Here is a 14,653-nt window from a genome sequence, read left to right as displayed (position 1 = left end):
AACAACACCAGTTTTTGACAAGTGCTTTATTGAAAACAAAAATTCCATATCTGGGTAACCTTGTCCCCATGTCTACCTCTGATCTGGAGAGTGTTATTCCCAAATGACTGATATACAGGGCGTCACATCCGGGTGATCCCATCCCATAATGACACTCACCCAGTTAGGAGGTAGGCATGGGGTGGGGGTCACCCGGTTACTTCACTGGGTAACCTCGCCCTTGTGGGAAAGTGGGAAAGTTCTGGGTCTCCCGAGGATCCCGCACACCAGCATCCTCGGGAGACCCAGAACTTTCCCACTTTGGGTGATTCCCATTGAAGGACAATATTTTGTTGTTTTTTTTCATCATATTCCCACATGGGGGATCCCATGTGATACCCTTGTGTATAACACCTCTCGGGACAGATCTGATATTCCATCCTAATGGACCCACCGTGGATGTTTGCTGTGCGAGTCTAACCTTTTACAAAGTTGTGCCTGTCCTTTTGATATAAGGAAAGGATATATACTATCGACAGTTTATGTATGCTGTCTTTCTGGTTATATGGTCTTCACCTATGATGTTGTTTTATGTCTTGGCCTCCCTCTAATCTGGATGCCCTGGATGGTTTTAAGATTTGAGTTAGCAACAAAGAAAGCAAGGCCTGAAAAAGCAGATGTATATACCACGAAACATGTTGGCTACATCTATGTAATATCTGTACAAAATGTTGTATACACTCCACTGTTTTTATGTATAGGGGCATGTATGTCAGTCCGTCCCCTTTGTTTTTAATCCCAATGTTTCAACTACTTTTCAATAAACAATATAATATGAATATGTAGGCTATCTTTCTGGAGTAGACCATTTAACGTCCAATTCCAATACAATTTTCTAATCCACACATATCTATTACTTAGAGGTTGTAAACAATTTTTTTCTCTAAAATAACAAATATGTTATACTTACCTGCTCTGTGCAATAAAATACCAAACCTCCTCTTCTGGGGTACCCCACCAGCGCTGTCCACTCCTCCTCTTCTCTGGGCTCCACCATAAGAAGCCGCTTCCTATGGGGGTTCACCTGCAGGCTCCCTCCTGACCCGGGCTTTGTACATCCATTGACACACACAGCGTGGCTAGGTCAAACTCCTTGGTTTTTCCTCACAAGATTTGAATACCAGCAGCAGGATCCAATGGAGATTTGGAGAGCAACAGAAGGGACTTTTCTGTGTTAAGAATCAGTGCCGGCCCATCCATTAAGCTCCTCTCTCCAGCCACCCCCTCTTTGTAGAATGGATAGATTCATGCATTGCATAAATCTATCCATGGCCGCTGCTGCCACCCCCTATTCAGGCGTCTGGCCCCTTTTAGGATGCCAGGCCTGAATTACAGTGGCAGGGGTGGGTTGTTTTTTTTTTTTAATCACCTGACCAGAGAATTAGGCTCTGATAGGCTTCAAAAAAAAGGTGGACTCGTAGAGCAAAGCATTGTACTCCAAGTCCACCCAGATGTGTTAGAAAAGCAAATGAATATTTGCTTTTCTAACATTGAACCACCTCTCCGCCAATCAGGTAGCTTGGATCCGATACCCGCCACCTGATTGGCTGAAGGGACAGGTGCTGCTATTGGACTTTTTTTATCATTTTCAGCTCTGCACAGGCCCAGCCAGCTGCCGTCCACCATCTATGCCGGTGTCTTGTCAAATAGCGTCCTCCATCAGATAGTGTCCCCTGCGTACTGCGCATGCGCAGTACACAGGAACACAGATTTCGAAAATAGGCGAGGATGAACGGCGCCTGCGCCGTGAGTCCAGGTTCTATCCCCACTATCCAAGTGGACATAGAGGTAGAATAAAAAAGAGCCGAGCGCAGCGAGGCCAAGCCCGAAGCGTGGCGAGCGAAGCTCGCCCACGAGGGGCCCTCTAAAATTCACAACCCTATGTCCGCTTGGATGGTGGGGCTACCACCTCCACTCACGGCGCAGGCGCCGTTCAGCTTCGGAGATTTTCCGAAGCTTCGTCTGCTCCGTACTGCGCATGCGCAGTACGGAGTGGACACTATGTGATGCCCGGACTCTATACGCCAGAACACCGGCACATTGATTTCTATGTAGATCTGCAACTCTCCCACAAGTGCCGGCACTGAAGCCTAAGAGAGACTGATATGAGGCAAGGACTAAATTCGGGTGGTGGGTGGAGGTGCACAGGCAAGCAGCCCCCTGCACTCAGAGTGACACAGGCTACTGTGGACCAAAGTACGATTACCAGACTCCCCGCTGTGTGCTTATTATCATCATCATAATGATGATCACAGCATAGCAGATGCTGTATAGTGTCACATGGCTGTTGGGTGCCGACTTTGTTTACTTATGGCTGTACTGTGTGTTAGAGACTAACACTGTACACGACTATAACAAAGTCAGCACACAACATCATCATGATGATGATCGTAAGCTCAGTAAGATGCTAGTTTGCAATTGAATTTGCAGGGGCGGAAAACACACACAGCTGAGCTGTGTTTTTACCACCCCAAACCATTCCCTTTCAGCATACCTGATTGAAAACTCCATGCAGGCCTACTGGAGTCTGGATGTAAATGGAAGTGTCATTTTACACCTGCCTACCTCAGTGTCCATTTAGGTCCAAAAAAAAAAAAAGGAGAAGGACTGCATCCTTTTCTATTTTTCCAGATCTAAATGTAACAGATCAGAGGTAGCCTGACGTAAATGGACACTTTCCATTCCATTTACATCTGGCCACTCATACAGCCATCACAGGTCCCCCCTGTCCACTGTGTGGAGTACGCAGACACCAACTGAACAAATATTTGTCCCATCCAGCTCCACTTTTGAATGGATGGGATAGTTATAATGGGAATTCACTTTTGAGTGCTATAATGGCAAATAAAAGCCACAGAGGTGATCAAGTACCACCAAAAGAAAGCTCTATATGTGGGGAAAAAAAAGACACAAATTTCATTTGGGTACAGCATTGCTGATAGCAGAGGCGGGTTTAGACTAGGGTTCGAACACGCCTGAGATCATCCCTGCTAATTAGTTGTTGTCAAAAAAGTTCTAAAGCAAGACATCTCTACTGCTTTATAATAGGTGGAATATTTAGAATATTATAGTAATGGTTATTAAAGTGTCTGTAACCCTAAAAAAAAAAAAATAATAATAATAATAATTTGATCCTGTTCCCTGTTCAGCCTCGGAAGGTTTTACCCCCTTCCTGACCAGAGCACTTTTTACAATTTGGCACTGCGTCGCTTTAATTGGTAATTGTGCAGCCATGCAATGTTGTACCCAAATGAAATTTGCATCTTCTTTCCCCACAAATAGAACTTTCTTTTGGTGGTATTTGATCACCTCTGCAGTTTTTATTTTTTTGCGCTATAAACAAAAAAACAGCAACGATTTTGGAAAAAAAAAAAAAAAAAAAATATATATATATATATATATATATATATATATATATATATATATATATATATATATATATATATATATATATATATATATTTTTTTTTTTTTTTACTTTTTGCTATTATAAATATCCCCAAAAATGTTTTTAAAAAAACAAATTTCATCAGTTTAGGCCAATATATATTCTTCTAAATATTCTTGGTTAAAAAAAAAAAAAAATCGCAATAAGTGTAAATTGATTGGTTTGCGCAAAAGTTATAGAGTCTGCAAACTATGGAAAAGATTTATGGCATTTTTATTATTTCTTTTTTTTTACTAGTAATGGCGGCGATCTGCGATTTTTATCAGGACACTTTTAACACATTTTTGGGACCATTGACATTTATACAGCGATCGGTGCTATAACAATGCACTGATTACTGTTTAAATGTCACTGGTAGGGAAGGGGTTAACACTAGGGGGCGATCAAGGGGTTAAATGTGTGTTCCTCAGTGTGTACTAACTGTATGGGGATAGGCCTGAGTAAGAGAGGAGATATATCGTTGTTCCAACTTACTAGGAACAAACGACATGTCTCCTCTCTCCTGACAGTACAGCCACCCACAAATCCCGGTGCTGGTGTATGCAATCACACGTGCCCTCTGGCGGCTCTTAAAGGACCAGCATACCCATATGGGACCTGCGCTACTTTACCAGCGTATATTGGCGTCAGCCAGTCGGCAAGTGGTTAAAGCATGAACACCAGCACAGTGCTTGTGCAATGTAATTTGGCCCCCTGTATCATCTAAAATACCTGGTTGATCCTGCCTGGTTCTGCCCTCTCCCCTGTAAACTGACCACAGTTTATCATGGCTGCTGAGCCCTGACACTGAGGTCAGTTTACGTGCCTCAGTCATTCGCAGCTCTTCTCTGTTCTCTCTATCCCTCCCCCTTGCTGTCTATCAGCTTGTGACAGTTCTGATCTGCTCCCCACCCCTTCCCTTCCTGCTGTTAGAATTTCTGTGTTATGTTCACACATTTCCTGTGTTAAATAACAATATGTGCCCCACAGTATGTGTTTTATAAAAAATATGCAGATAGGTACCTTATAATCACAGCATCTCCCGGCGCTCACCTGACTGCCTAACTCTCCTCTCCTCCCAACTGACATCAGCAGGGATTCCCAGCCCCTCCCGCTGTAGCTGTCAGACTGGGTTAGGCGAGGATCGAGCAGTCACGTGAGCGTCTGGAAGCGCACTGAAATACGGTTTTGACAGGTACCCTTTTTCACTTCCGGGAGTTCGGCCCCCCTCCTCGTTTCTCCGCCGCCGGGCCAGTAAGAAAGCACAGCAAGCTTCGCATATGTGCAGTAAGAGAACCTTAACACGAATGGTGGCGGCAGCACCTGAGAGCCGATCTGAAATTCTGCTGCAGTATTTGTAGCTGTTGACTTTAAATTCTTTTGTGAGGGGGTGGAACTCCTCTTTAACCACTTAAGGACCGGAAGATTTACCCCTTTAATGACCAGGCCATTTTTGACGATATGGCACTGCATTGCTTTAACTGACAATTTAAATATTCAAAAATCGTCATGCTAGAATACCCATCCACGACCCATTTTCAATGCCCTGGCTGAGGGAAGGCGGTTCTCACCCAAGATTTGACAGACAGTATATGGCCCCATCCATCGTCCCCTTGATGCGGTGAAGTTCCCCTTAGCAGAAAGACACCCTCAAAGCATATTGTTTCTACCTCCATGTTTGATGGTGGGGATGGTGTTCTTGGGGACATAAGCAGCATTCCTCCTCCAAACATACACGGTGAGTTGAGTTGATGCCAAAGAGCTTGATTTTGGTCTCATCTGACCAAAACTTTCAACCAGTTCTCTGAATCATTCATATCATGCTAACTTCAGACAGCCTGTGCATGTGCTGTCCTGAGTAGGGGGCTCTGCTGGATTTCAGTCCTTTACGGTGTAGTGTGTTACCAATTGTTTTTTTGGTGACTACATTCCCAGCTGCCTTGAGATCATTGACAAGATTCTCTTGTGTAGTTCTGGGCTGATTCCTCACTGTACTTATGTTCAATGAAAACGAGGTGACATCTTGCATGGAGCCCCAGACCGAGGGAGACCGACAGTTATTTTGCGCTACTTCCATTTGCAAATAATCGCTCCAACTGTTGTCACCCTCTCACCAAGCTACTTGGTGATGGTTTTGTAGCCCATTCCAGCCTTGCATAGGTCTACAATCTTGTCCCTGCCATCCTTGGACAGCTCTTTAATCTTGCCCATGGTGGAAAGATTGGAATCTGATTGATTGCTTCTGTGGACATGTGTCTTTTAGGCCGGGTTTAAACTGGTATGACAAACACTCCGACTTTGGGAGCTCATGTCCCATTGATGTGAAAATCAATGTTTCTCATATCGTCTTCCAGGACAGCCTTTGAGATATGGGGCTCCTCCCTCCGGGACAGGAAACACGTCAAGCCAATTAAATAAAAGGTGAGGTCCTCCAGGCCCTCCTCAGTTTTTGTGTTTCCTGCTGGACGGGAAGGAGCATGTTGGAACTACTAAGGGGAGCTCCTTCTCAGGGGTTGGTCCTGGGGGGAGCACCTGGTGGACCTGACCCTTAGCACCCCTCGGTCCGTTCGGAGGGAGGAGAGGGTAGCTATCAGTCCCCGCTGCCATTTAAACGTTCGGAGAGAACGGGACCCCGATGGGTGGCAATCTCCCCCCTCTGTAGCGCTAACCGCTCGTACTTGGTCGGTCGGATGGCGGGCGAGAGACGTTCGTTTCACCGGCTGGCGTTCGGGTACTGTGAGCGGTGCGTTCGTAAGGAACGCACGGCGTCGGGGCGGAGTCTTTGCGTTCCGGCATCCGGAAGTGGGAGAGACGCACTTCCGCTGGATTCGCGTCATCAGGGGGCGCCGCAGGGCCTGTTCCAGTCCTTTGGGCGCGGCGGTGTGACTACAGGGTTGCCTGGAGCGGTGTGAAGGCTCAGAGAGACTGAGTGAGACACAGGAACCATGGAGAGTGCAGTTGTGCAGGTGGACTCCGGTTCAACAGGCTCCAGTACCTCTCAGGTAAGCTTGGTGAGGGCAGACCAGGACTTACACTGGGGGGTGGAGGGGTCACTTTGACCTTAGTACCTTCCCGGGGTGGAGAACCTGCTGGTGAAGGGGGGCACTTCCTAGGCAGACCCTAGAAGCACAGTGGTGTGGTCAGGGGTGGTATTGTAATGGGACCCTGTTTTTTTCGTTGTTTTTTAGGTTAAACAGGACAGAGCCCAGATACCTTTGCCCAGAAGGAAATGTGCCGTGTGCGGGGCTAAGTTAGGCACCGGTTGGGAGAAGCCGCTTTGCCCGGATTGTGTCAGTAGCCTGGTGAAAGAGGACTCGGTGGCAGCTTGTCACAATATTTTGACGTCCGTAAAGGATGAGATAGCATCCACCTTCCAGTCATTTAAAAGCATGATGGATAGGGTGCAGGGTCCCTCTGTCTCTTTACCCAGGGCCGTGAGTATGCCCTCCTTATCCGAACCAAGTCAGGAGGAGGAGGTGGATAGGGAGAGGTTACCTAGGTCATTAGCCTCCTCTAGGACAGAGTCTACTTCTGAATCTGAGGGGGAGGAAGAAGCCATTAGATCAGCTAGATACAAGCTGTCTTTGGACGATGTGGGTGACCTCCTCAAGGATATATATGACACTTTGGAGATCAGGGAAGAACAGGTCCAGCTTTCAAAACACGACATGATGTATCAGGGGTCGAGTGTGCTGAAAGACAGGGTATTCCCCATCCATAAATCGCTAGTTGAGGCGATTCTGCTGGAGTGGGAACAACCGGAAAAAAGGCCATTTTTTTTCAGGTAGCCTTAGAAGGAGGTTCCCTTTTGAGACGGATGCGGTGCATCCCTGGAACAAGGTTCCCAAATTGGATGCTCCCTTGGCTAAAGTCTCTAAGAAGACAGATTTGGCCTTTGATGATATGGGTTCACTCAAGGATCCTATGGATAAGAGGGGAGATGTGCTGCTTAAGAGAGCCTGGGATGCCTCTTCCATTGGGCTTAAACCAGCCTTAGCAGCTACCTGTGTGGCCAGAAACTTAGAGTGTTGGCTTACACAGTTACAATCGCATATTTCTGCGGGCACTTCTAGGCAACAGCTGTTGAAGTCTTTTCCGCTACTGTTCAAGGCTGTGGGGTTTTTGGCCGATGCCTCTGCAGAATCAGTCAAATTGGCTGCTAGATCTGCAGCACTAGTGAACGCTGCCAGAAGGGCCGTTTGGCTTAAAACCTGGTCAGGGGACGCAGCTTCAAAATTGAAGTTATGTGGATTACCCTTTTCAGGGGACCATTTGTTCGGGCCCGGCCTGCAAGAGGCGTTAGAGCGCACGCAGGATAGGAAGAAAGCTTTCCCAGAAAGGAAAAAGAGACCTGAAGGGAAGCGACTTTTTCGAGGCCCTAGGCAGCAGAACCTGCAGGAAAGGGAGGTTCGCCCCAAAAAGCATTGGACGGGTCACAAGGGAAGGGGCAGAGGAGGAATCTTATTCAATCCTCCTCAACCCTCCCCTAAAACCCAGTGACTCCTGCGTCCCGGTGGGAGGAAGACTAGGGAAGTTCCTCCCACAATGGGATGCTTCAACCGAAAGTCCGTTCATTCGAGATGTAATAAGGAATGGCTACAGGTTGGAGTTTGGTTCAGTTCCCCTCCCAAATTTTCAAGTAACAAGGTTACCAAGGGACCAAGAGAAGGCAGAGGCTTTGGGTCTTCTTCTGGGGGATCTGGTGGACCAAGAAGTACTGGTGCAGGTGCCTCAGGAGGAGCGAGGCTTGGGGGTTTACTCCCACGTATTCGTGGTAAAGAAACCTTCGGGAAAGTTCAGGCTAATACTGAATCTCCGCCCCCTGAACAGATTCATAAAATACAAGCGGTTCCGGATGGAGTCAATCTTCTCGGTAACCAAGTTCCTGTTTCAGGGCTGTCACATGGCCACCGTGGATCTCAGGGATGCATATTTGCATATCCCGATTCATCTGGAATCTCAGAGATTTCTCAGGTTGGCGGTGAGGTTGAACACGGGTGTGTTAGACCTCCAGTTTCGAGCTCTCCCCTTCGGGCTTTCAGCCTCACCAAGGATCTTTACAAAGGTTCTGGCAGAGGCACTGGCCCTGTCAGGGAAATAGCCGCAATCTCACAAGGTACGTTCGTGTTAGCGTGCGTCGGCGCCTACGTAAGCGCAAAGTAGTTTCTAGACGAACGGCCGACGCTACGTCTAACCAGGCGGGCATACGCGGTGATGCTACGAATACACAACGTACTCGACGTAGCCGTACGATCGCTCCGACGCGCTCACGACGTGACCCGGTCATCTCGCCTATTTAAACGTTCGCCTGACAGTCCCGCATTGCTGGATTATCGTCAGCTCTCCTGTGAACCTGTACCGTGTTTCCTGTTATCCGACCTCCAGTGTACCGACCCGGCTTGTTTGACCCGCTCCTGTTATTCTCCTGGCTCTGACTCCTGGCTTGTACCCGACGTTCCTGATCTGCTTCCTGCACCTGATCCCGGCCTGTCTTGACCATTCTCTGGACTTCCGCTGCCTACTCTCGGACTTCCTAGCACAGTTGCCCATCTAGGCTTGCTTACCCGGTACTTGACCTCTGCTGCTGCTACCTGGCAACCTGTGCTACTGTGGGCACTGCATCCCTGTGTCAACTTCAGGGTTGTGCTGCGCTCGGCCGCAAGGGGAGCCCTCTCAGCATTTCGGCCTCACTCCCGACCGTGACAGTATAATCCAGCCATGTCAGAGGTCGACAGAGGTGACTCCCCATTGGAGGCCGTTTTACAAGAACTTACGGCCCTTACTCCAGCTATTCAGGAGCTCCGAGAGAAATATCACTGGCTGAAGGAACGCCTGCAACACCCGCTTGAACCACCCACCTTCTCTGGTCAAGTTCCTGCTTCTACAATCTCAGCTGCCCCAGAACCACGAGTCCCAGCCCCGGAACGCTTCTTTGGGGACCGAAGGAAATTCAGATCCTTCAAAAACTCATGTTTTCTCTATTTCTCCCTGCAACCTCAGACCTTTTCTTCAGAAGCAACCAAGGTGGGGTTCACCATTTCATTACTGAGGGACGATCCCCAGACCTGGGCCCATGGCCTGTTGGAGCAATGCAGCCCTTACGTGGATACTTTGGACCTGTTCTTTGAAGCCATGGCTCGCTTGTATGATGATCCTTTCCGGACAGCTACAGCCGAAGCAACTTTGTACGCCCTTCGCCAGGGTGGGCGACCTGCAGAGGACTATTCAGTAGAATTCCGTACCTGGAGCTCTGACTCCAGCTGGAACGAAGCAGCGCTAAAATATCAGTATCGTATGGGGTTGTCCGAAGCCCTTAAAGACGAGTTGGCCAGATTGGAGATTCCCACTACTCTTGAGGACCTCATCTTACTCGCCATCCAGCTCGACAGGCGTCTACGGGAACGTCAGTCTGAACGCACTCGGACTACTTGCTCCATCCAGGCCCCACCTTCAGCTCGCCCAGCAGTAGCCCCCGTTCTGAGGGGCATTCCCCGTCCCGCTTTAACCTCCGAAGAGAGACTTCTTCGCCGTCAGGCACACCTTTGTTTTTACTGTGGGAAATCGGGACATTTCATTAACAACTGCCCCACAAGGCCGAGTAAACCAGTCCCAAGCACCCCATCTCATCTTCAGGTAGCAAAGTCAGCTTCTGCCCACATCACTCTTCCAGTCACATTGATGGTGGCAGGCAGCAGAATCCCTCTACAAGCAATTATTGACTCTGGAGCCTGTAGTTGCTTCCTGGACTTAACCTTGGCTAGGAGTCTGGCTCTCCCACTGAACCTCAAGGAACAGAGACTGACCGTCCGTTTGGCCGATGGCTCCTTACCTAGTTCAGGTCATGTCACCAAGGAAACTAGTCCCATCCTGATGATCACCAATTCGGGTCACCGGGAATTCCTTAAATTTGATGTTCTGAGCTCCCCGATGTTCCCTGTTATCCTAGGGATCCCTTGGCTACAGGCTCACAATCCCCAGATTGATTGGCCCACAAGGGTGGTTTCCTTCACATCCGCCTACTGCCAGCAGCACTGCCTAGATTCCGTCCCCCGCAACCTGCCCAGTTGTCTGACTGTACAACCTGTACCCAGTCCGGCTTCTCACATACCAACAGTCTACCAGGAATTCAGAGACGTGTTTGACAAGAGGAAAGCCGATATCCTACCTCCACACCGCCCCTATGACTGCCCCATTGAATTGTTACCCGGGGCCTCCATTCCTTTTGGTCGGATATTTCCCCTTTCGGAGACTGAACTGGAGGCTCTGAGACAATACATTGACGAAAACCTGGCCTGATTATAATCTTGTCCGTATCCGTGAAGGGGACGAGTGGAAGACCGCCTTCAGAACAAGATTTGGTCACTTTGAGTATTTAGTCATGCCCTTTGGACTATGTAATGCCCCGGCAACCTTTCAGCATTTCATTAATGATATCTTTCGGGAGCATCTTGACCACTTTGTTGTCGCCTACCTTGACGACATTCTGATTTTTTCAACCTCACTAGAGCTTCACAGGGTACATGTTAAGAAAGTACTATGTATTCTTAGAACTCACGGGTTATATGCCAAAGCCGAGAAGTGTGATTTTGAGAAGGAATCTATCCATTTCTTGGGACTCATTATTACCACAGGTGGAATTGCCATGGACCCGCAGAAAGTGAAATCTATCCTGAATTGGCCCGCTCCTTCTGACAAAAGGGGTGTACAGAGGTTTATCGGGTTCGCAAACTTCTACCGAAGGTTCATACGGGGTTTCTCCACCATTGTAGCCCCCATCACTCTGACCACTCGCCAGCACACCAAGTTCCACTGGTCCCCAGCAGCTCAGTCCGCCTTTGACCAGCTCAAGATCCTTTTTACCTCTGCGCCCATCCTGCAGCATCCAGATCCCGCCTTGCCCTTCGTGCTAGAAGTTGATGCCTCGGAGGTGGCCACCGGGGCAATCTTATCCCAACGTCAAGGTCCCAAAGCTTTACTACATCCCGTAGCCTTTTTCTCTCGGAAGATGAGTTCCCCAGAGAAGAACTATGATGTAGGGGACCGGGAACTTCTAGCGATCAAAACCGCTCTTGAAGAATGGAGGTACCTCCTGGAAGGTGCCGCTCACCCCATTCTAATTTTTACGGACCATAAAAACTTAGAGTATCTCCGTACGGCCAAACGTCTGAGACCTCGACAGGCCCGATGGGCTTTGTTCTTTTCAAGATTCAATTTCCACATTACCTACCGCCCAGGATCTAAGAACAGCAAAGCGGATGCTTTATCTAGGATGTTTCCTGATACCCCAGAAGGAGCCCCACCCAGTACAATTTTGTCTCCCCAAAATTTCCTGTTGATACAACCAGACCTAAGGTCTTCTATCGAACTGGCTACTAGGCAGTGTACGGAGACCGAAGTTTCTTCCCTGAGAAGCCAAGGAGGGCTTCTATGGCGCCAGGACAAGATTTTTGTTCCCCAGCAAGCCAGGTTACTGGTATTGAAGACTTTCCATGACCACCAACTTGCAGGCCACTTTGGAGTGCGGAAGACGACAGACCTTGTACGGCGGTCCCTATGGTGGCCTACTTTAAGGGTGGACTGTAAAGCATACGTGGATTCCTGCACCATCTGCCAGCGCAACAAGGGATCTAACACCAGACCCTGGGGTCTGTTAAGGCCACTGCCGATCCTGGAGAAACCATGGAAAGAAATTTCCATGGATTTTATTGTGGAACTACCTCCCTCTGAAGGGTTTACGGCCATCTTGGTGGTCGTAGACCGCCTGTCCAAGATGGCGCATTTCTTGCCGCTAAAAGGGACCCCCTCTGCCCTAGATACGGCAAGAACTTTTATAAAAGAAATTGTCCGGTTACACGGGGTACCTGATAGCATTGTATCGGACAGAGGGGTACAATTCACCTCCAAATTTTGGAAAGAACTGTGTAAATTGCTCTCAATTAAAATATGTTTGTCTTCTGCCTATCACCCACAGAGCAACGGACAAACCGAAAGGACCAATCAAACATTGGAGCAATACCTGCGATGCTTCTGCTCCTTCTCCCAGGATGATTGGGTTTCCTTGTTACCTTGTGCGGAATTCGCTTATAATAACTCAGTGCATGCCTCCACCAACCAGTCACCCTTCTGGGCAAACTACGGATTCCACCCTTCATTCCTGCCTAACACCATTCCTGAATCGTCTGTCCCGGCAGTCCAAGACAGAGTAAATCTCATTCACTCAAACTATCAAGTACTTCAAGATACCATGAGAAGGGCCCAGGAGGAATACAAAAAGCAGTACGATAAGAGGAAGAGAGTCAACCCTACCTTCAAGACAGGGGATAAGGTGTGGCTTTCAGCAGCAAATCTTAAACTGCCTTGTCCTTCCCGGAAACTGGGACCTAAATTTCTGGGTCCTTTTGAGATCAAACGGGAGATTAATCCTGTAGCCTTTGAACTTGTCTTGCCTGAATCGTTTAAAATCCATCCTATATTTCATGTCTCCCTCCTTAAACCTGTTACCTTTAGTCCATTTTCAGGAAGAGAAGAAGTGCCCCCGCCTCCAGTTCAGGTTGGTGAAGAAACCGAATACGAAGTTGAGTCCATCCTCGACTGTCGTCGGAGAGGTAGGACCATCCAGTTTTTAATTAAATGGAAGGGGTATTCTGCTGAGGAGAACTCGTGGGAGCCTGCCAATCACGTACATGCTCCTAAACTTTTACACAGGTTCCGCAGCCGGTATCCTGAAAAATGGGCTCGGTTGGGCATCCGGAGGCTGCCCCTTGGGGGGAGGCACTGTCAGGGAAATAGCCGCAATCTCACGAGGTACGTTCGTGTTAGCGCGCGTCGGCGCCTACGTAAGCGCAAAGTAGTTTACGTCTAACCAGGCGGGCATACGCGGTGATGCTACGAATACACAACGTACTCGACGTAGCCGTACGATCGCTCCGACGCGCTCACGACGTGACCCGGTCATCTCGCCTATTTAAACGTTCGCCTGACAGTCCCGCATTGCTGGATTATCGTCAGCTCTCCTGTGAACCTGTACCCGTGTTTCCTGTTATCCGACCTCCAGTGTACCGACCCGGCTTGCTTGACCCGCTCCTGTTATTCTCCTGGCTCTGACTCCTGGCTTGTACCCGACGTTCCTGATCTGCTTCCTGCACCTGATCCCGGCCTGTCTTGACCATTCTCTGGACTTCCGCTGCCTACTCTCGGACTTCCTAGCACAGTTGCCCATCTAGGCTTGCTTACCCGGTACTTGACCTCTGCTGCTGCTACCTGGCAACCTGTGCTACTGTGGGCACTGCATCCCTGTGTCAACTTCAGGGTTGTGCTGCGCTCGGCCCGCAAGGGGAGCCCTCTCAGCATTTCGGCCTCACTCCCGACCGTGACAGGCCCCATTAAGGCTCAAGGCTATAACAGTGATTCCTTATCTGGACGATCTACTGTTCATAGCCTAGTTGGCCCAACAGCTGCAGAAGGATGTACAGGAGGCCTTGGGTTTCTTGCGCTCACTGGGGTGGCTAATAAACCAGGAAAAATCCCAGTTGACCCCCTCACAGGAGGTCCTGTATTTAGGATACAGGATTTCTTCGGTGGAGATGAGGGTATTTCTTCCTGCGGAGAAGATCAGCAAGCTAGAACAGGCGGTAGCCCAGCTTCAATCAGGTCGGGAAGCCCAGATCAGGGAGGTTATGAGAGTCCTGGGGTTGATGACATCATGCTTTCCAGCGGTGGCCTGGGCAAGGCATCATCAGCGTCCTTTACAGAGACTCATGCTCCGTTATTGGGATGGCAGGCAGCAGAGCCTGGATCAGGTTATGCCCCTATCCTCGGCAGTCAGGAGGTCTCTGTGGTGGTGGCGGGCCCAGGTCAACCTAGACAGGGGTCTTCCCTGGTCCCCACAAGCTACGGTGGTGGTCACGACCGATGCCAGTGCGCTGGGTTGGGGTGCCCACCTAGAAGGAATCTTAGCCAAAGGTACCTGGTCGAACCTAGAGACAGGTCGCTCCTCAAACCAGAAGGAGCTTCTGGCGGTTTGGAAGGCTATAGAAACCTTCCAGTCCCAGTTACAGGGCAGGGACCTGCAAGTTCGTTCAGACAATGTGGCAGCAGTAGCCTACCTGAACAAGCAAGGGGGAACCAGAAGCCCCGCGCTGCAGGTAATTGCGGACAGAATCTTCTGCTGGGCAGAGAAGAACTTGT

The sequence above is a fragment of the Lithobates pipiens genome, unplaced genomic scaffold (assembly GCF_037356315.1).
Source record: "Lithobates pipiens isolate NorthernLeopardFrog02 unplaced genomic scaffold, aLitPip1_a1.2 Scaffold_8, whole genome shotgun sequence".
Taxonomy (NCBI): domain Eukaryota; kingdom Metazoa; phylum Chordata; class Amphibia; order Anura; family Ranidae; genus Lithobates; species Lithobates pipiens.
The sequence above is the reverse complement of the archived record's forward strand: the minus strand, read 5'-3'. Positions refer to the sequence as shown.